At 40.1% G+C, this 24270-nt stretch overlaps 1 protein-coding gene across 4 annotated transcripts in view; it reads left to right on the forward strand.

The window, feature by feature from the left end:
• The window catches only part of dlgap4b (discs, large (Drosophila) homolog-associated protein 4b), a 113608-nt gene that overhangs the window by 24385 nt on the left and 64953 nt on the right, over positions 1–24270 (forward strand). For all 4 annotated transcript variants that reach the window (XM_035152837.2, XM_035152836.2, XM_035152833.2 and 1 more), the window contains exon 2: positions 7891–7958. The gene's annotated coding sequence lies outside the window, so the exon portion shown is untranslated. The remainder of the gene's footprint in view (positions 1–7890; positions 7959–24270) is intronic.

A 24270-nucleotide genomic window follows, 5' to 3' on the forward strand; every position in this document is an offset into this window, starting at 1 on the left:
GCCGATGGAGGGGGTGGGTGCAGTGTTTGAGTCCACAAAGTGTCATGGAACTTCTTTTATTATCTAGTTTGACAGTTTTAGCTGAAAAACTAGCTATTAAATTAAACTTCCAGTGTGAAATATTGCAAAATTGCTGACATTATAGCTATCTCTGGCTAATGCTACTCTACTGGCAATTACTTCTTTGCTGCTTTAAAAACCAAATCTGCCAGGGCCAGTACAGCAGAACTGCTGTTAAGAAGTGGTGAAGAAGAAGTTTTAACCCAAATAAGTTTTATTTGGGTTAAAACTTATAAAAGAAAAGACACGGTATCAGTTTAGTGCATAGAGTAACATAGTCGCCAAAGCCCAAACCTACAATTTTCAGCAGTATCAAAGTCATTTCTGATGCTGATGTCGGAACATCTCTCCTTGAAACTTTGCTTGAAAAGATGAGAATCCAACTTCTGTCCAATATAAACTACCTTTAATAGAACAGAAACTAAACTAAAACCAAACACATTGTTTCACATTGATTTAATTTCATTGCTTTTTTAATTGGACAGTTTTTATGTTTGCCCCTGAGGAGAAAAAGACAAAGAAGCACACGAAGAGAGAAATATGGAGGAAGGGAATATAACAGTAATCTAAACCAGAGAGATGAGACCATGAATCTCTGTGGTGATGCTGCCTTCACACCATTGCTTTCTCTTCCCTTGTCTCTTTCTTTATAACCCCCTTCCCCCTTTCTCCCCATAAGCGTCACCTATCTGGATGCTGTCGCCATGGTGATTCTTATGGGTCTCTTTGGCAAGGTCACCTTCACCAGTGAGAGAAAGTCACCCAGAGGAGAAGCAAGGCAGCCGTCTTCACAGAATATAGAAAAAAATGTGGGAACTTGATCAGGAAAGAGATGAAGTGTGACTAACAAGCAGAAAATGAGATGGGACGGAAATGGAGGGTTTGACTGTGGGGGAGAGAGATGTCAAGACAGATGGAAGAAGATGGTGGAAAACAACAGGATAGAGGAGTGGGAAGGGGGAGGGGTGCATAAACAAACTAACAGCTCTGTTAAGCATCAGGCTCGTGTTGAGGCTAATCCTGGAGAAACATGTTTAGAGAACACTTTATGGAAAAAGAGTCCCATCACACGTGCATCTCTTTGGTTGAAGCTTCAGATCACCTGGACATAAATCACAGTATGCATGTGAAGAGACCAGCTGGCAGCTGGGATATCATGGTTTTTAACACACATTCGCACACCATCATTTCTCCTCATCTGCTTCTTTCCATTTTGCCTCCATCTGCCATGGCTCACCCGTCCTCCTCGCTAAAGTTCAGTCGCTCTGACTCTACCTGACTGCAGCCCTGGTCTGCACCTCCTGCAGAGTGTGCTGGAGGTAGCCCTCGCCTAGGGACATCAATATTTCAGGCTCTCTCGGCTCATGGGGTTACATGGGCCACTTGGAGCCCAGGGGAGACGTGGTGATGGAGAGACAGAGTGGGAGGGAGAAGGTTAGAGCTGAAGACTGATAGGTGAACAGTGCGGGTATGATATGGGAGGGTAAATGATAGTGTAGGAAGGAGAAGAAGAAACATTGAGAGGGTTGAATGGATATAAAGGGGAAAATGATAGTGTGCATTATAGAAAGATGGATGAGAGAAGAAAAGGAGAATGGAAGAATTGTGAGGGTGAAAAGGAGGTGAAAAGATGGAGTAATTATTCTGCTTTGTTTTTGGATGAATGGCCGTCGATTTTATCGGGAATGTTCATCTAGCTGCGTCAGTGCTTGATGAACTGGAGAATAAATCTTGGAGAAAAGAGTGAGAGAATGATACAAGTATAATTGTGATGATGGTAACAATGTGCGTATTTATAACTCTGAAAATCCATTTGCATGAGGCAAACGTTAAGTGGTTAATTATCTTGAAAACAAGGCAGTAACATCCAGGGGCAGATGAGAACAGAGGGGAGAAGTGGGCAAGAGACAGATGAACCACGGAACAGACAGAAAAAAATGGATGATGACAGAGAGCTTCCTGCCCCCTCCTGCTCCGTCCCTCTCATCCTTTTAGTCAGCGTGAAAGAGCTTCACAAGAACACTGTTGCTACGACTACAGCTGTTGCTCCTGTGGTGGTCATTAGGGGGTCGTTACCATAGCGAGGAGGTTCCTGGGGGCAATCAGAGGAGACACGCTGCACCCTCAGTGATGATCGATACGTTCATGTTGTTTTAAGCCTGTAAAGTCAAAGAGATCATGGTAGCGAGTTAGAAATGAAACACGATCTTTTACTGACCTATGAGCCAATAAAAAGTGTGTAATGACAAAGGTTGTAATTTCTTAAACGTTCTCAGAGTGGGACTTTAATTAAACTGCATTGTATTCTTTGACTCTGCCGCTGCAGTGTTTTATATTATCAGTATAATAACACACGCCATAAAACCAAAGAAATTGTTAATATAGATATGTATGAAAAATAATGTAGATTTCATGTTTCCTGTTGAGTTTGATTTAAGTGCACAGGTACAAGATGGGATGCCATAGCAGTATTTTCTCAATCAAGACCAAAGCGCTTATGATCACTGTTCATTGACGAGGCATTCTGCAGGAAACCATGAAAAACCTTCATGATCGCACTTGTAAAGACAAAGAAGTGTGCACAAGTGTGATTGTGTTTTTGTTAGTGGCGACACCTATCATCAGGAGAAGACAGCAGAGTCACTGTGCCTCTATTTCGAGTATGAAAGGGAAGGCGTCGATATCACAGTTGGTGCTTGCAATGACAAATCCATCAAGCATATCTCCGTCTTAAGAGTCTACAGCCATACCAGAGGTTCTGTGACAGTTTACTGACACACGTTGCTTTGAAATGATGAATGTCGTCACACCAACATGCGCAAAAAAGGATAATGCTAACATGGTGATGTTTAGCAGGTTTTCGTTCACTTCCATTTTTAGCTAAATTAGCATTAAATGCAAAGTGCAACTGAGGATGGGAATGTGTTGTACAAATAATTTACTTTCTTTTCATCCTGACAGCAAAGGTTAGTTGCTGAGATATGTTAGCAGAAATCTCATTCTCTTGGTGGCGCTAGAGTAAAAAGTCCAACCGAAAGCAGCAAACCAAACAACCCACTGACATTTCTATCCCCAGAGTCACACTGCTAGCATATCTACAAATACAAATTCAATGTATGATTATGATCCTTTGTTTTATGCATCAACAATACATTTAATATATAGAATAGCTTGATATTATCCTTATATTACAGTATAATTAGAATTGTTTGACGAATTTTGAGATGACCAAACATCCTTTTGCTTAAAAAAAGTAGTGATGGACCAGTTAAAGAAGTAAACTATGCCAGAACATCATAACTTATACTGGGGACACAAAGTGGAGCAGGAAGTAGAGCAGGAAAGTGGCACTCGGAGCACAGCTGAACTAAAGTGAGTCTCTCTGAGAACTCCCCCTGGAGTTAGCTTCACTTACATTGTAACAGTGACCAGTGAGATATTTGACCATGATAGACCAATTATCCACTCTCACAACAGAAAGAATGAGGGAACACTAAGTGAACTCTGACCCGTGCTCATGCTCTGCCAGAACAAATTGAGCACTGTGTGTTGAAGAAATGAGCTTTGCTGACATGGAAGTGTTGTAATTACGAGGTAGTTGTACAGTGGGAACGTAGAGGATCCTGTATAACCGCATCCCGGTGACCTTAAAGTGTCCTGTGTGTGCATGAAAATATGTCAGGCGGTTGAATAGCAGCCACTTCTTCTGTAAATAGAGAAGCTGATAAAATATCTGTTGAGTGATATGAAGTATCGACCAAGTCCTTTGCAGTCGCTTCCCGACTGCCCCTTAATTTAATCACACTCTGACTCAAAGAGTTCACCCTCGAGCTTCTCCCTCAGTGCTTTTCCAAAACACTTCGAAAGACAACTGTCCTCATCCGGTGCCTGGGTGGTTTTATCAGCCGCTTCACCTAGCCATGACCCACCAATTTGGCTCTTGCCAACTGGTTACCCCAGCTGAGGCTCCACTCCTGTCACTGATACAAGATAGGAGAGGAACAGTGGGTAAATACTCCACATCCAAAGTAGATTATGGGGCATGACTCCCTTGCTGCACTGCCTGAGTCAGACTACCTTTATAGAAGGCCCAACTGGGAAATAAAAAAGAATGACGGCATGCAGGAGAGAGCGAGAAAAAGGAGTATGATCTCATATTTGTTTATCTGAAAATAGACTTCTTCCTATCGATATCTCAGGGAAGTAGTCACTGTTTGCTTTATGCCTTTTGGAATATGAGTATGAAGAGAAAAGAGACAAAGGTTTTTCTGTGTTGATTTACAAAGCAGCCTGGTCAGTCAGATCAAAGCAGGATGTAGAGTGATCAACTGCGAGTGTTAGCGGAAAGACGGAAGAAAATCAGATGGATAAAACAAGATGGATGCCCAGGGTTTATGGGAAAGCAGTTAGTTAAAGTGGTAAAAGAGAGACGTCAGTAGGTTAATGGGAAAGCAGCAGAGATGATGGGAGATAGAGAAGCGGGTGAGGAGCAGCAGAGACACTGTATGGCCTCTAGTTAAAACATTTACTGTAGATCTGGCTGGCTCAGACACAGGGAAGCTAGGCTAATGCTTATGTGTCACAGGAAAGCTGGGCTAATGTTTCCTCAGTGAGTCCCTGCTGCATTCAGGCCTCCAGGTTACTGTTACTGTTAGCACAACTCACGCCTTGAGAAATCAAAACAGCATGAGCCACAATGAAGAGTTTAGCTCGTACACACGGGCAAACCAAGCCTGCAGTCAGACTCTGCTGTGGGGGTCTGTCACTAATCGCTGCTCAGTCAGTAGTACATTTTTATTTCTTATTTCTGCCTCAGATGACCCTCTAAAATTTAGAGCTATGCGCAATTTCATCAGAATTAATGACAATGTATGAAACTGCACCACATCAACACATTGCTTTAGATACTAAGGTAATCTGTGGAGTATTTGTTGTACATTTCATCAAGGCCTAACATCATGTTAAATGTCTCTACTACCTTGTAAAAGAAACCTTGCCTAGCTTTGCCCCCCTGTCACTCTCTCTCACACACAATAACATTGACTTGTCTGTCATAGTCAAATCTAAATTACATTTCATTTAGCTGACGCTTTTATCCAAAGTGGCTTACAATAAGTGCATTTAACCATGAGGGTACAAACCCAGAACAACAAGAATCAAGTAAGTACAATTTGCTTCAAGAAAGCCAAACTACAAAGTCCTATATGTAAGTGCCATATAAGTGCTACTATATATATATATATATAGTTTTTTGATAAAAAAATGTTATCCAAGGTGTAGTCGGAAGAGATGTGTCTTTAGTCTGCGGCAGAAGATGTGTAGACTTTCTGCTGTACTGATGGGGAGCTTGTTCCACCATTTAGGAGCCAGGACAGCAAAGAGTCATGATTTTGTTGAGTGGCTAGGTGTCCCTCGCAGTGAGGGAGCAACAAACCGATTGGCAGATGCAGAGCGGAGTGAACGGGCTGGGGTGGAAGGTTTGTCCATGTCCTGGATGTAGACTGGACCCGATCCGTTCACAGCACGGTACGCAAGTACTTATGTTTTGAAACGGATGTGGGCAGCCACTGGTAACCAGTGAAGGGAGCGGAGATAGTATAGGCGTGAGATGACCAGAGCCTTCTGAATGAGAAGGGGACGTATTCTCCTGATGTTGTGCAGCTTGTATCTACAGGAACGGGTTGTTGCAGTAATGTTGGCAGTAAGGGAGAGTTGACTGTCGAGTGTCACACCCAGGTTCCTAGCAGTCTGGGTGGGGGCTACCAAATGGCCATTGGCAGCACCTGGAGAAATCACGTTGCCCACTGGACTTTTAAAACATCAGTAAATGTTTTACAATCCTCGGCAGGCAGGGAGAACTCGTCATAACACCTGCTGTCATTCAGTGCACTGTATTTGTGATCATACATTTTTTTTAAATATACCTTTGTCATGTAGATACATGAACCCATTAAGTCCTTTGCAAATATTGTCATAGTGGAACAGTGCAGTCTATGCACATAAACATATGGACACCACAGCTGACTTCTGTCTAATGAAAGGTCAACCCAGTGGTGGAGCACAAAATGATCTAAGGAGCAAATGAGGTCAGACATTCAGCCCTCATCAGAAACCACTGGGGAGCTGCAGCTTCCTGAAGTGGTGAGGTGAGGTGAGGGTCGCTGATCAATCGCAGCTCTGTGACACACAAAGGTTAAATTAGGTTTCGATGAGGGAGAGACTTTGAGCACATATTACTGCAAATGTCAAAATCTTCTAGAGCAATTTATTTGTATTTCACACCCTCATTTCACATGTAGTAGCTACAAAGTCATTTCATTTTTCATTAGCGTCCAGACAGCACTGACCAAGAGACAGTTTGTGTGTGTATGTGTGTGTGTGAGAACGAGTGAGCAAGGCAAACAAAATGAATTCATTATCTTCCAAACAGGACTCAGAGCAGGTTCCTCCTGCCTCTCTCTCTCTCTGCAGGCAACATACTCTCTGACCTAATGCCCCTGACCTCCACTCTCTAATGGTGGACTTACTACACTGATACACATTAAACGAGGCAGGTTCTCTACTTTACCCAAGTGTGAGTGGTGAGACAGCAGTGTTCACAACAGAAACTTTCTTTCACATTGAGCTGTGCATATTACAGTGATACAGTGATCGTATCAGTTGCAGGTACGGACTGAAACAATAATTCAGGCTGAGAATTTGACTCCATTTCAGGCCAACCTCACATAAACCTGAGCCTGTAGACTAACCCTGTTTGTTTATAATTTAAAAACATTAGGTAGATGAAATATCCCACAGGTCACTGCGAATTTTCATTAAACGGTGCTCTAGACTGGAATAATACAGTTACATTTTTCAGATGTAGAGTGATGACAGTGAAAGTCTCTCGTCTGACGTATTGTGACTCAGCTATCAGCACGGCTCATTCACACCGGTTATGAGAAGGATTCGGATGTAATCAGATCAGAACAAAATGACTTCAGAATAGAGCAGGAAAGATCTTAAATAACAGAGGATACCCTTTATGGTGTGGCAGGTCCAAATGAACCACAGCAGCAGCTCTCCTTAGGAAATAATCAGGCCAATATTTCTGCTCGTGTCAGACAGACTGTAGTTTACTGTTGGGCCTGCGTCACACTCGGCTGCAATGGATGAAGGCTGTAATATTTAACGACAGAGTGCAATGGTGGCCGAAATTAGGGTCTGTTTTATGCTGTCAGTGGGATGTTTGCCCTGAAACTGCAGTATAGACCTCTGCAGTATTTTGTTTAAGCATCTATGATAGAGGCATTCGTTTTATCTTAGTGAAGGTCTGTTGTGTCACAGTGTCTGAAAAATAAACCCCAGGTACGAAACATAATTTAAAAAGATAAAATAGGAGTTTAGAGACCTACCTCTTTATTTTTTACTGTACACAGTGAAGCTTTGCCTTTATACTGTTGCTGAACAATATCCAAAAGTTATTTTATGTTTCTGCTGATTCACGATGTGGTTTCCTGGAGTCTTATTGCCTCAGGAAGCATGTTCCTAATCTAATCTATGGTTTTTAATTGAAATACTTTATCTCACAAGATGTGCCTGTTGCCTATCTCCAAAAACTCGAATTGATTTTCCAAATAAATGAAAATGTTGTCAGGACAATAAGCAGTTTTGGAGACAATGAAACATATTATCAAAGGACCATAAGAATGTCCATATTTGCATATCAAAAATCCATAGATAGACTTTGTAGGCACTAAATTTAAATCGACGGAGCCTGAAGACATTTTCTGTGTTAGATGTACAGATTGTTATGATGAGTGAACCTGATGAGTCGTCTTTGTGTTGTAGGATTTCTTCCTCTTGGAGCCTGGTTCTTCTCTGACGTCAGCGACAGACCCTCCAGTCCCAACAATCAGGTACGGCACATTTGAGCCTCTGTTTTTCTTCAACCCATGGGCTGTGATATTCTGTCTTTATTTAATGACTTTGTTTACATCTTCAGCCCAGTTGTGAATGTGACTATAGAGCTCGTGCTAATGAGACAGTGTTCTCCTTGATGTTGTTACTTGACATATTGAAAGGCCTTAACTGCCAGTAGAATTAGCTCATAGGCTTCAGAAAGATGGCACGCCTTGACCTTGTCCAGATTGAACTACGATGCGTCTTCAGGGCATTGAGGCTGAACCCGGCCGTCAAACAGAACACGAGTCCGAAGCTGTGGAAGGCAGAACTTGTCGTCCTTTGTGCGGGCTAATAAATCTCTGAGGGCTTTTGTTTGCTTAGACCAAAAACTGATCAGAATTGAAATGTCAGTGTATTTGATGCTAAGTAGTTTGAATGTAACATGAGTTACAGTAACTGCACCACTGCCGTGTGGTTGCATCTATGAAAGGGCATGTTTTGTCATGCAGACGCATGCACAATGTTGCCTGCAGAGCAGCGAGCGCTGACGGAACAAAGCCGCGGTGCTCAGCATCATGAGTGTCCTCTGTGGGCTTCCCTGAGGTCCAACTCTGAACTCTTGATTTCACACTGGATTAATTTCAATCTGAGCAAATATCTCTTCTGTATTACTGTCTATGGGAGAGCACAGTGCTGAGCAGACAACTATGTGAAGGAACTCGGCCTTCTTTACTTACAGTAGAGCCACTGCTTTCACTTCTTCCTATTAAAACAAGCCCTTTGTTTGCACTACAAAATAAAACTGTACATTTGTGGAAAGGACCTGAGGGGAAATGGAGAGAGTGCTGGGAGGAGTCATGACTGTGTACCTTGTTAAATTTCCAGTGACATTGATAATCCCTCTGGGGTTTTTTTCTTGCTTTTTTCATGCTTCCTAAAAACAAATCAATAACCTTTCTGCAGCTGATGCATTAGTGATGTTTTTGCTCCACCGAGCTGCTCGCTGCACAAAGTCCTACATAACAGTGGCCCATTCATCCGGGCACACTGAACCCATCAAAGGGTGAAAAGTTTAAAAGCTGAACTATTTTTACAGTCTGGCATTCAAAAGAAGTACCTTTAATAATATTTGAGCAAATGCTGACCTCTGCACATATTGATTGGATCAATATTACCTCAAAAAACGACACTGTAGGGAGGGATCATATAGAAAGCAGCAGAGGGCAGGAGCTCCTCAAAATAAGAAAATCGTTTTCAGTGTGTTGGCGATGTGAGCAGCAGAAGAAATATCAGCCAACAAAACTTTCAGTGGTATTTGCAGTCACTGAAACACTTTTAGACTTTTATAAGAATCTTTTCACACTTTTTAAACTAATCAAAAGCATCATCGGCAGTTTTTTTTTCATTCAAGAAAAAAATAAACATTAATGCTCAAAACATATCTGCTGTATTTTGACTTCACAAAAAAGCCTCTACTTAGTTAACGAATACAAGTAGTCGCAAATATCTACATGACACAACCCTACTTATTATGCCTCTGCGCAGGTGACAACCAGAAGCCATCTTTTCGGGTTGACTGTCTGTCCATCCGTCTTGTGAACACAATATCTCAAGAATACCTTAAGTGTATATTTTTATTTCTGTATAAATATTCACTTTGGTTTACGGGTACACTGATAAGAGTTTGGAGGTCAAAGGTCAAGGTCAGTGTTGCCTAACAAACCAAGGTTTTGGTGTTGTGAACGCAACATCCCAGGCACACCAATTTCTTCAAATTTTATTACAAACTCTCCGATGGACTTCATTTTTTACAAATAAATGGCCATAAGAATCACCAGCATATACCAATCAGAAACAACATTAGAACCATTTGCTTGTTTTAATGTCGTGACTGTGGCTGATCAGAGTAGGATTATAAAAATAGTGAGCTTATAAATACATTAGACTGTATTTAAAGTAGCATCTAATACTAGCCTAGGTCAAATATCATAGCTTACAATATATGCTCTTTATATACACATCAAAACAATACTAAAATAGGTAAGTGGTTTCAATGTGGCTGATCTGTGTACATTATATTCCATGTTAGTGAACAATGGATATTAAATACTGTGTATATTTTCATATTTTCTGTGAGTGGGCTTGAGTTGCATTGAGGACATTTTAATTCACTGTTAAATGCTAAGTGTGCATATGCACAAAACATTTGATTTGAAATTCAAATGATTATTGTTATAAAACATAAATGCTAATTATGCAGTCTCTGTCGGCCTTAGATAACGTGTATTTATCTCCCATTGTTTATGTAAAGCATTTCAGTATGTCAGAGGGAAAGGACAGAGCCGAAGGAGTGCTTGTAATTACGTATGCAGGAGAAGCTATTGTACATGAAGCTGTTGCACAAATACATCCAGTATGTGTGAAAACCAAGGTGAGTTAACTGTCAACATGCACGGTTTAGCAGTGAGAACAGGGAGCGTCCACGTTTCTGACAATATGGCATCATAGTACATTTTGTTAATGTCTCAACAGCCTGAAAGGTATCCATCACTAAATGCCAGAGAGACACGCTGTCCCCCAAGCCATGAACCCATTGCTTTCATTCAGCCCACAATCAATTTGCTCCTCTATCTCCTGAGAGTCACAGTGGTGCATCTTATCTGTGATGCATTGTCGATGTGATCATGTTTTGCTTTCATGTGTCAGGGAAGAATGTACAATTCATCTCCAGCACCGAAGAAAAAATATTCATTTGGAATCCAAATAAACATTTTTTTGCTCTACTGATAAAGTAAGACTGTCACTGCTACTGTGAGTATTGGCTTTAGAATTGTTAATGAAGAAAACAAATATCTCAGTATTTTTCCCAGAGCTCAAGATTTTGTCTTCAAATTATTGTTTTGTCTCAACAGTCCAAAATCCCAATGATATTCAGAGATATAAAAAAAATCATTTCACATATGAGGTGGAACAAGTGAATTGAGTAGTTCTGCGTTTTGCATAGTAAAGGGGACGTCTGATATTTTTTCAACATGGGCCCTACGTTTATAATTGGGTGTGTAAAAAAATGGCACTTTAAAAAGCTTTTCGGAATCGGCTCTGTAGAATCTATATCTCATGAGAACCCTGTGCTCTGTTCATTTGCATAGCGGCTCTGCATTGGTTTTAATGAAGTGGCTTTAGCCAATAGAACAAAAGTGCTGACACTTAGTGCAAGAAGAAATATATTAGAAGTGTCTATACGATTTTGAAATGCAGTGCTTCATTACTGAGCCTTATACTGGAACAGTGAGTTATTAGACACTAAAAAGGCTTCTGTGCCATGGGTCATCCTCTTGTTTCATTTGCGGGACCATCACTGGGGAAAGAAGACATTATCTCCTACGAGTATTGTAAATGGTCTGTATTTACTGTATATAGCGCTTTTCTACTCCTGCAGACTTTACAGTATAGTTTTTGCCATTCAACCATTCATAGAGTGCAGCACTTTCTCTGTGAGAAGGGGCGATTTTGCGGTTCAGTATTTTGCCCAAGGACACACAGCATGTGGTAAGGGGAAGACACATAGATCAAACCGTTGACCTTCTGGTTAGAAGACAACAAGCTCTACCCCCGAGCCACCGATACCACTTGGTGTAGCCGCTCCGTAAGTCTGTTTTAGGATAACATTGGTACTTTTGGTCGTACACTACATCAGATAATTCAACTTTGTACAACCATGCACTCACCATTTACCTGCTTTTGCGCCGAGTACCTGGTATTGTTACTGTGAGCTCACTGTCACACTGTCAACTCTTACAGGGTGCTTTTCATACTATGACATGTCAAAATGTCAATTGTGTGTGTGTGTGTGTGTGTGTGTGTGTGTGTGTGTGTGTGTGTGTGTGTGTGTGTGTATTGCATTAACATGGTTTAATCCCCTGCTTGGCTTATTGGATACAAATCCTTCCTAAAGCTTTAAAAGCTCCTTTTCATTTCTCTCTCTCTCTCTCACTCTCTCAGTGCCTCTCGTGTCACAACATCTTCAGTTTTATAATCAAACCACATCCGATGATGGTTTCATTGGGTAATTTTACATGTTGGTCAGTTCCTAATTGACATTTTACTTTTTTGGCCATGATAATACTAGAGTCAGGACATGTGCAAACTGGTTTAATGTGCATTGCCAGAAATACTCACAGCATTGCAATAACCTTAAGTAATAACTGTTTAACTACCTGCCTGTAATTTATTTATTAATCTGTGGCACGATTTAACACCACCAGTTTTGATTAAGCTGTTTATAACACTATAAGCACCTGATGTCTGGTCATGTTTTGCACATAGTAAGCATATATGAATACATATTTTTCACAAATACTCATGACTTCAAACAATATCTTTTATAATTTGTTCTTATTTTGATAACATTCATCAGGCCTTTTACTGTTTACTTTTTTACTGTCTTTGACGTCGCAGTCATGGATGGGATTTAATTTTTAAATTAATGAGTGAAACATGAGTGACAAAACCAACTAAAACAAAATACAGGAGGTTGCTTTTCTCATTGGCAATTAACAGAGAGAAACTGCTGCTTGATCGTCAATGAGGAATCAATACTCAGGACTCTCAGTGCACTCTGTAATACACAGTGATACAGTGTCTGTAGAAACCCTTGTATAAGCATTAGTGAGTTTTTACAAACTCAATTGTACATTTCTACATCGTAATGTGCTGTAACTTGGCCAAACTTTATGACTAAATGATTTAATACGGCTGCTGGGTGGACTGAGGGGTGATGTGAATGCCATCTTTATTCTCTGTCTCTCCGCACATTCACTATGTATACAGTAGCATTAGACATACCATAATTCATGTGCCCACAACTACAATATCATTTCATTTAATCAACATTTCTGTAAATGTGCCAGTGATAGACAGCTGGCCTCTTTTCATCTGCAGCCCTTTGTCCAGATGTTACTACATATGTGTATCTACATATACAGAACCTAATACATTTGGTCTTGTCTCAGCATGTACCTCTCTTTGGTCAGAAAATGACAAAGTACTTAAGCAGCAAAGCATTTTCTCTGTGTCTGTGTAACTGTTTGGTGCCGACAGTGTCCTGATTAGCCTTCAACTTCCACCATACACAGTAATGTCTGTGTAAAGTAAATGTAAGTGTTTACCTTCGGAGCCACCACAGCTCCTTCTTCTCAAACACTCATCTGTCTGTAAAGGGACTGGAACAAGAATAGAAAATCATTTAACAGTGATAGGACTATTTCCTGCTCATATTCATGTTGGCCAATGAAAAGAGAAAATTAAATTATCTTCTGTTCCTCTTTTTTCTCCCGATATTTGAAGAGTCTGACTTGGTCATAAGGGTTTCTCAGAGAAAATGAATATCAGGTCAATGTGCCTATTATTAACACGTGGATTCTATTTTAATAGCCTCAGCACCAATTACTGGAGTTCTTCAATATCAGTATCACACAGTGTGACCTAATTAAGGTGGCAGAGACAGATGCTGTAATTTCTCATGTATGATTTCATTACAGATAATATTTGAAGAGAGAAAGTATATTTTAATGTGAACTTGAGCAGAGGGGTGATTAAGAAAAGGCCTTATGAAATGTTAAAAGCACCACAAGGAGGCCATGACCTACTGTCGTGTATATCATCAATGTTATGCTATACAAAATAAGTTGCTCAATGGATTTAGAGTAAACACATACAAAATGTGTCTGCTCATTGTCAACAAATTGAACTATGTCGTCAGCATATTAGCGTATTCACTTCTTTTTCTTCTTCTACTTTTAAATGATGTCTCAAATTCCTGCCACTGGTCCGAACTATTCAAAATCTGAACTTGATCTAAACCGAGAACACCTCTTTTGGTCAGAAACACTTTTGGCCCGTTTGTCTGAAAGGGCCCTATGTTTATGAAACAATCGCCTTTTTTTCAGTAATTCATTTATCTACAGGCGTGTGCAACAGTTTTATCATTCCTCCCACCATAAGACTGGTTTACCTGTTATTTTTAGCACTAACAAACAGTGATAGAGAAGATATATTTTATTTTATACCTGATGCTACATGTAACAATAGCAAGCTGTAGAGGAAAGCACTGCGACTTCACATCTGAGAGCCGTTGACAGCAGGAGCCACATCCTGTCATTTTCCCTGACTCCTTCCCCTCTGAGAATCTCTCTTCATGATGTCTCACTCCTGCAAATACTTCTCCCTGCCCATTCTGCACTCTCCCTTTCACACAAACCCCTTTCTTTACTCAGCGCGATAAATACTTGCCCCTCTATTTCTTCTCTTTATATCTAGTGACTGCTCTGTATTTTTCCCTCAATCTGCGAGGCCATCTGGTCCTCTCTCCTCAGCCTCAGTCTGTCTGCAGTATCTTTGCTCTCTGAATCCATTTGACAAGATTAATAGACTGAACCTCAGACAGATATAAGCTGCTCATTTTGATAGGGATCGTTGGGAGGGGATGGGTTCAGTGCTCATTGTGAGCAGATGAGCAGGCTTTTTCTTTTTCTTCTTTCCCTCAATGGCAGCTCACCTGGCCAATCAGAAGGATTCATGGTAAAATAAACTACAGATTTAACATAATAATTAATCTGAGAGGGAAACGATACATCATCGTGATGTTTCTTGTTTGATATGGACGCATGTCATGCAAACAAGAGTGACCCCTTTTTTCTCCCAGTGTCAGCCGAGGTCACAGACTCACTGAAACCACTCAGCTGGCAGGATAAACTGTAGTCAGATTATATACTGCTGCCAGGTCTGAGATCAGCTGTGACGTTATGTGATGGGGACAGTGTGGAATATATGGAATATATCAACTGCTAAGTACAGTCATGTCTTTGAAACATTTCTATTGTCAAATACCAATTTACATAATCAGGAACATCTGGAATCATCACAGTTTTTCTTTAAGAAAAATGGATTTCTAAGGATTTCTCTGCACTGTGTGTCAGTAAAAATTGTAAAAAGTTTATTCCCCTGTGATCATTTTGAGGTTAAACTAGTATAATCGTTCGCAAAAACTTCAGGCCTTAGGCCCTTCAGAAGAGATCATGTCAAACAGAACCAAATTAATCTTTCCAAAGGACTTCAGAACAAAAGAAATCAGGACAAAGAAAAAACAAGCACAGGGCAGAATATTTACTTAAGCGATGGTTGGAAAAATGACTAAAAAGAATTCAAATATGCCGACTGTTGAATCCAATTCAATATAAATTCTCTGCCATAAAGTTTACTGTACGTGGTTTTATATGACTGGAAAAGAGCCGTTCATTGAACGATATATTAAGGTCATAGTTAGTACTTGACTGCATTATATTCAGAAGTGTTTAATAATAAACATATAACTGAATTTACACATTTTTGACAATGTCAACAAAAACTGATTGTTACGGTCATAAAGGTCGAATTTATGGCAGAGCTGTTACATTAAAGTGCAATAGGTGGTGTGGTTGTACCTAAAAATGTGGTCACTCTGTGTGTATGTTATATTGAAAGAGTAATATCGGTGCTGTGGTATAGATGTAACACTTTCTGTAACAGTCTTTAGTAAGGATCACTCAGTATGAGGGTGTTTGACTGAGTCATGGCCTGTCCGAGGTGCTTTTGTTGCATTTATGAATTGTGTCACAGGTCGTACACAATCTGCAGGCTGGTGGTTTCCCACTGCTAATTGACCTGTTCCCATTTCAGCAACTGCTTCACAGTTTGAACATACTAATGTAATCATGCCCGGTGTGAATGTGCACTTTGCCAGTCCACATTTTAAGATGAAGCCATACATTTGTTTTACTTCTGTATATTTATATTTAAAACATTGTGTGTAGTAGAACATTTTTTCTTTCCTTTTTCCCATTCTGTTCATTATCTTAGTACATCCTGTGACATAAGAGGTCCCACCGCCAGTGTGGCTGCCAATGCTCAATAGTTGACTTGTGAGCCCAAATGGCACATATTCCTATCTCTGTCCTGTTTTTCTCTTATTTTTTCCAAAATAGGAGAAAGTATATATTTTTTATTTTATTACATCACACTCACAGCACATGCGCTCCTCTTGGAAAATGAAGATTTGACATTCAAACCAGGGCAAACACTTTTCGTTTATGACATAACTCACACCCTTTGGCTAAGCCTAGCACCCAGGTAAACTACACACAAGAGCAATGTGATGATTCACGCATGATGTAAACATTTAACTGCCTTTTTTGTGTTTATTTGCCAAATTATGGTTTCTGCCCCTCCAGAAATACTCAGTTCTTTGATTTTCTCCCACTCATCTCTTCTCACCCTCTACTTGTATTTTCCTTTTCCAGCAAACCAATTTATCATGCATGCTAATTAACGAGGGTGGCCTCAATTAAATTGGTAATTGGACCATATGGAAAAACCAAAGGGAGAGACATCATGGACATACTTTCTTTATGCTCTTGGGAGGACCTACTATTATTTCTAAGTGAAGCTTTGTTTTGGCTCCAGAATTGATATATTGTCATACGATTTCTTTGGCAAAAATATCCCTGTTTACACAGCTGCTTTACTTCTTGCTTTTGCTTTATTGGTGCCATATCAAGACACGTGTGAGTTTTAGGATTTTAAACGATTTTTCTTTTACTAACATTTTTAAGACTTTAAGTCTTTTGCTGTCTTCTCCTTCTCCTTCTCCTTATGTGACAATTTGGGGGACAGAATTTCTTGATTTATAAAGCCCAACATAACAGTGGCATGCACTATTTTTAACCAAATATGTTATGTAGAGCACGAGACAGAAGCTGTTGACAGAAAATGGAGCGCATATAGTACCTTTAAAGGGGTAGTTCACCCAAAAATGAAGATACACTCATTATCTACTCACCGCTATGCAGATGGGGGGACGGGTGTCCACAAAACACTTTTGGAGTTTCAGGGGTAAACAGTGTTGCAGCCAAATCAAATGCAATCGAAGTAACTGGGCTACCACTTCTTCAAAAGTAAAGAAAAATAACAGGAACAAAACTGAAAATGCCTCCATACTGTTCATGTGGTGTCATCCAAGTGTCCTTAAGCCCCGACATTCAAATTCGACTCAAAACAGCGTCATTTTCACCATGATTTTAGCCTAAATGTCCTCTTATATATATATACTCCTAGCCTGGAGCTGCTTTCACACTCACAAGCTGCAGAAGTTGCTAATCTCGTGATCTCGCCTAGAGGAGAAAGCTTGTGCAAGTGAACGTGAACGTGGCTCCTTTTATTTGGGAAAAATCTCTTCAATTTCATGTGTAATTTAACTTTAACATCGCTTATTTTTTAATTACCCGTTATTATAACTTAAATTAATTATGTCATGGGTTTTCATTACTGAAGGATACAATCCCTTGAGTTGTTAAATTGTTTTACTACATCATTTGTTTTCTAATCACGTTTACTCCAGTCAACTGAAGATATTTCTCTATAAGCATGTAATGTCCATTCCACAAGTTCATAAATGCACCATTGTTAGTATAAGACAATAATGATGAAGACTATCGTGGCCTCAGGGCCATGACGGCTTTTTCTTGGTATTTCCAGTTCATTAATATGTTAATTTCCTTGAGTTCTGGTTGCCTGCTATGCATGACATACAGTGATTCATAAGGCTGTGTTACTGCTGCATGTGCTTGAAACTGCAGCATTATTGCAGACAAGGACGTGGATGACAAGAAAGACATGAATGGATAGTATTATATTCAACAACAGATGTGAATCTATGAATATCATTTCACATCCCTTTGTGCTGGGGTACTATGACTCAGACCTCTACAGCTCTGCAGGAGAAACTGTAACAGCAGGCTACTCACCTCCACAACTCTTCAGACGGGCAGCTTTTTACAGGCTTTTCTTCTTTTTAATTGGGAGACAGGGACTGTGCAGACAGGGACCTTTATTCTGCGTCAGTAATCGATAGGTGGGGAATATACTACGCTATATTAATGCTTTTGTTCTGAAGAATAGAATATAGGGACTTAGCAGTGATTAACCCTGGTATATGTCAGGCTCCAACTGTAATGTGAATGTGCAAATAACTGACGGACTATACATGCAGCAGTGGAGAGGCTCATTGACAAATAGACAAATCGGTCATTCTCCGTTAGTATGTTTCAGGAGTTGTAAGCCTGTTCCCTATCAAGTGCCATTTCAATTTTTATAGCATCCTTCACATGGCTTACTTAATCATTGAACACATACACCACACTAATATCATGTGATGGCTGGAAATGCTTCTCTGTGACAATAATCTGATGTCAGATGGTAGTGATGATGATGCTACTCAGCTGGTTTTAGCCAAAACAACTTGCTGAAACAAGATTCAAACAAAACAGTATTCCAACACACAAACTGGGCGCAATTTGTATAGTTGGGCAATTGTACTGAAATTGGAGCAATTTTTTATGTCCGTTGTTTCACTGCAGACCAGAGACATTAAACTGAAAATACCCTACCTTGTGCTGTATCAGTAATCTGCTCTGTGACAGTTCTTCAAGAAAAACAGACTCTTTCGAACAATTTTACTTTGTCCAGTGCTGCAGCTCCACAGGGGCAACAAGACCCTTTCTCAAGCTCCTTCTGAGTGAGGTTGCTAATATCTCACTCACCAAACTCTCCCACAAAACTTACCTGCATAACATTGTCTCAGTCAGAATGCGATCTTGTGAAGGCTGCTGCCTGAGCACCCAAACTCTGCCTTAACTTTATCAAAATGCATTTAGCACTGGAACTCATCCAGTTCATCTGCTTGTTTCCAGCTGTTTGTCTCCAGAAATTAGGATCAACAAAAAAAATTAGGATCAGTGTAAGATTTGACATGTAGCATGTATACCTATATATTATTCTAATGTGGTAGATCTTAAATGATGGTTTGTAAATTGGCCCTTTAGAGACAGATCAAACTGTCTTGTGGGTCGTATGCGTCCTGGGGGCTTGAGGTTTCCCACCTCTGATGTGTTTGATGCTTCAGCTGGTCTCTGCTAACAAGACGGGAGCACATCTTGTTTACAGTGTTATTGTTTTGGTCAACTATTGTCACCTCATCCACGTCTAAAGTGATCAACAACTTTGTGATATTTTAGTCTGACAACATCTGAGGCAACAGGAACTTTTTTCTCCTCAAAAAAAGAGAGGACATCAGAAAGCTATAAAAAGCTACAATAAACCCTTCCTGCCAAAATTGTACCATTATTTCAGGAAATAGAACTTGTGTTAATGCCTAAGGGCAAAGATTATTTGGTATATTTTGGTATATTTTATAATACATGACACCATGTATTTTGAATTCCCTCCTAAATCACACAGTGCATGGCTGTGACATTGTTTTCCTCTTATTGTTCTTCTGAGGATGAACACAGAACCGGCTCCTGGTCTGAGAACAAAAAACTGCACAAAGAAAAACATTTTTAAGACGCCATGCACAATTAATCCTCTGGAAGAAATAAAGGTTTAATCCCCTCTCCAAAAGCTGCTGTGCTTTGCTAACTGTAGCGTTATCTACATGTCATTCAACAATGCTTTTTTAAAATGTATTACGCTGGACCGGTTTGTACCACCTTTTCTCTGAAACTGGGCTAATGCATTCCTTTGCACCAGAATGAACTATATTAACACTGAATACACAGAGGGTGAACTCTTCTTTCAATTATAATCAACAAGCACCTTTCACCAAGAAGTTCACAGTGTCCTCCTGATCTAAGGCTGTGGTTTGCAATAAGGCTAACACACTCTGAAATGGTAAATAGACCCTGGGGGTGCTGCGAGGAGATTAAGGCCACGTCAACTGGCTGCAGCTCGAGCTTTGGCATCAACACGTCACTACAGGATGTCAACATGTTAGCCCATGTGCTCAGCTTTATTAAAGCACTGTCTTTCTTTGTGCGTCACACACACACACACACACACACACACACACACACACACACACACACACACACACACACACACACACACACATACATCCAATCAGGTTGGCAGCAGGACCAAACTAAGGTCACTGGGTCACATTCCATTGTTACAGTCTCAATCCCTCACCTTTTTTCTGTCTGTCTCTACCCTGCTCAGCCCACTAATATCAATATCCCCCCCCGACCTCTGTCCGTCGTCTGTCCTCTGTTGTCCACCCCTGTGTCACTCCCCCCCCCCATCTGTCATTAACTGCTGCTGCAGCATTGTCCAACCCCAACCCTGTTCAGTGAGCGACAGTGGCCTTCCTGGTTCCATTAGCATGGTACGCTACAGTCTTTCCCGAAACTGAGACACGTGAGTATCACTGGCTTAGGATTTGAAACCACCTGCTGTCTGCTCTAACTCTGTGTTGGATGGATAGAAATGATAATGACGTGGAGAATGATAGGGGAGTTGTGGAGTTTATATTCATGTGAATGTGGCATTTTTGTTTGTTTATTTCCCTAATTTTTTTGTTGTCTCTGAGCCACAGTTGACCATGACCTCCAGAGGTCTATTCCAAGGGAGCAGGGGGAACACATCTGGTGTTTGGATGTGTGTGTGCACGTCTGCTTCTGTGTGTGTGTGTGTGTGTGTGTGTGTGTGTGTGTGTTTGTGGATAGTGTGTATGTTGAGCATCCCATCTGGCCATGCAAAGAAAAAAACAGGACTGAAGCCTGGAGCGTGCAGTGTCGTGCAGTTCTGTGAAGAAACTCACATCTGTTTCTCTCCCTCACATACACTGGAAAATAAATAAAAACACAAATGTAAACAGCAAAATGTGGGGAAATTTAACTACATATACTGTATCATCGAGCACATTTTTCTACTGAAGCTTAGCATGCGCTCACACAGCTGTTATAGCCCATGACATGCATATCTTATGCTGAACGCACCATATTGGCCTTAGGCAGGTGTCCAGCCCTGAAGAAAAGAGAAGCAAAAATAGCATTTGTACACAAACACACGCACACTTGCATTCACATTGACTCCATCTCTTGAATAACCTCTCATAAATCACTGCTCCTTCTTCTAGTCTCAACTTGTGTTTAGTTAACCTCCTACTGAATGTTGCCAAACGAACCATGACTGAGAATATTACATTGTAATGGGATTTGCATCGACGTCACTGAGGCAGACGATATGCACACGATTCACCCATAAAGAGCGCAACAGCGACCGCCCACTTTTAGAAAGGCTCTGGTTCTGGAAGTAAATTTCCCATTAATTTTCTCCGTTGACGTTTCAGAAAATCCTTATAAAAACAGTTCGATATCCTATAAACAACTGTAGATTATCCCTGTCCAATGTAGAGTGCTTCTTCTTCTATTTAACCTTGTTGTTGATAAAGTGTTGCAACGTATTGGAGTTTGTGTCTTGTATGTGTATATGTAGCATTCCATGGAAGCGTAGTAGTTTAAAGTTAGTTTTGTTTTCTTTATCTCTAAAAAACTGCAGCATGTTAGACTGGGAAAGGTCGCTCTGTGTTGCGTCATGTATTGTAACGGCAGACGTGAGCCGAGATCATTTTCGCAGTTGTGATTAACATTTCCATATGAGTGAGCTCCACCAATCAGGGACATAATTGATAAGATACGGACCATGGCTTCTACGGGAGCATATAACAGTTTCACATCTCATAGCTTGTGGTGAGTCTACATGGGATGGTTACAATATAATGGCTGATCGTCATTTTAACTTCAAGATCCATATTAATGAATTCAACACTGCAATATGATGTAAAAGAAGATGATGCTATGACTTTCATTATGGTATTTTGTTTTATTGGGGGGGTTTGTCAGGAGACAGAAAATCTTAAATTGACTTTAAATAGGGCAATTAACTCCAAATAAAAATATTTTGTACACATTTTAATATTTCCCTACTGTCTGAACGTAGGCTAACAATATTTCTGTCCTGCTCTTTGATGGATTTCAGGATGTTTACACAGCAACACCAGACAGATTTAGACTTATTTTAAATAAACATATCCTTGGTCCTCCTCTCAAAAGCCTTATACTCACAATATTAAGACAAACGATGTTTACACTGCAACACTGAGCTGTGCCTTCATTTTTATGTCTTGATCATGAGTCGGTAAGGATGCCGATATTTGGTACATGCTGCATATCATGTTTGTAGCCATTGAGTACTTATTTAGACAGCTTTACATGCTTCAAATACTAAAAAGTCAAATGGAAATGGATTTCTCAGACAACTCTGGGAGCTAATCATTTAATTAACTAGCTAATTACTGCTAAATCTGCTTCTGTTGTCATTTGATCAATGTCAGTGTATCTCCCTATATCTGAAATCAAGGATTAATTTTAAAAACATTAAGATGAATTTAATGATAGATCTGCCCTTGGAAGTTTGACAGGTTTCGAAAACACAAATTAATTTCTTTTACCTCTCTTGATCTTTTTACCTCTTTTATTGTACTTCTTTTAATCTTTTATTATTAATTTGTTGTAAGATTTTAAATAGTTTTCTCTAAATGTTGTTTCTGTTTTTTTATGTGCCTGTACAGCACCTTGACTAGTCTGTGGAGGGGCTTCATAAATATAATTGCCTTGCCTTGCAACAGTTGCAAAGTGACTAACAAATTACATGTCAAAATACATATATTATGCATTTTTTTAAGATAAAAATGATGAGATGAGCTGTTGATGTGAGCCTGAATTATTATTATTGTTTTTTATTGAGCTGATTTTGGCTTTTAAAGATCGTAAGGAGCTGAATAAGCAAATTAGAGGGTTGGTGACAAATCAATGTTTTTAATTCTTTTCAAAGCTCCCTTCCAAGAAAGACGGCACAGGATCATTTTATTATGTAACATTCCTCTGCTGCAGAAAAATGTGGTTACCTGCCTGAAAGATGTGAGTCATAGGTCTGTTTGGACGGAGCAGCACAATATCTCATTCATTTCATTACAACTGTCACTGGCTATTGGGCAGAATACTCCCACAGACCTGCTGCTATTTTGAGCGCACTGTCAAAGTTATTAAGGGATGATAGCTCACTCAGACTGTGTTTTGAATCGCTGTTCATCCATAGATTTCATAACATCTTTCCTGCATGCCACAGTCATCCCCTCCTCACCCACACGCAGAGACACACTGTGTACTTTGCACGGGAAGTGGTGTTATCACATTCTGTGTGTCACAGCCATGCATTGGTATTAAATGTGAGAAAGAGAGGACCAGCAGTCTGGGAAATATGACTCAGATCGGGTTTTAAAAAGTCTGCAAGAGACATCACGTCAAGATCGAGAATTTAAAATTAGAAAGAAACAAAGGGAAAGATCTTAGAATAGGCTGATGAGGTCACCTAATTGTTTCAGAAGGGACATAAAGTACACAAAAACACCCAACACTACTTTATACTGTATCGTGTGTATGTGAAACTGTTAGGGCACATTTAATTGTCTTTATCCCTGTTATCTTCCTACTTTTGCCGCCCTTCATTTCCTCCGTGTTCCAGTTCACGAGGCCTCTAAACAAAAGGCAGAGTCAAATTGGCCTGACAGGTCAACTGAACCCAGCGCACTCTGACAAATATGGACTCTTCCTGGAAAGTGAATCGCTTTTCTTTTTTTCATGATTAAACTTTACTGTCCAGAAACTTGGGGGGGCTTCTACACAGTTTTTGAGTGATAGCTGTGTTGATTCACTTAATATCAAAATCCATAAAAGGAATCGAGGCCCTGTGGTAATGAATAGGGTAATGTACATTTGGGACTGGTGCAGTGGAGCAGAGAGACGAGCCAACATTTGAGCTCCGAATACAGAATCACTGTGGAATTTTTCTCATGTTCTAAAACTAAAGGGCTTTTTCTTTTTCTTTTTTTCTGACACCATTTGTGATTTATTGGTGTAAAGGTCAGTTTCCCTGATGATTGATATCTGGTAACTTGGGCTAAGGCCACAGGAGGCTCATTAAATTATTCAGTGTCCCTTTGAGTCCTGTATGGAAGCATCTGCATGTTTTGTGTTTTTTTTTTTATTTTCCTCCTTGTATGTCACCACCAGCTGGAAATTTATAACAACATGAAAGCTGTTGCCCTTGAAATTATGCACACGGGTCTAGCTACACATATTGTGATTCATTACTTTACTTATGATGATTGACCGTCTCCTGATGCCTTTAGATTCAAACGATGGCCGTGTGCAGGACAGGGTGGTGCACAATTTACGTGACTTTCCTTGAAACATGTAGGCTACTGTATTAAAAAGACTTTAAAATAGTCATAGACTGTATAGAGAAATTAATTATGTCACCACTTCTTCCCAACGAAGCCAAAATATCCGACACGAAAGCTGCCATCTTAAGCATTTGGAAGCAGACTTTGTG

The sequence above is a fragment of the Hippoglossus stenolepis genome, chromosome 3, assembly GCF_022539355.2.
Source record: "Hippoglossus stenolepis isolate QCI-W04-F060 chromosome 3, HSTE1.2, whole genome shotgun sequence".
NCBI lineage: Eukaryota > Metazoa > Chordata > Actinopteri > Pleuronectiformes > Pleuronectidae > Hippoglossus > Hippoglossus stenolepis.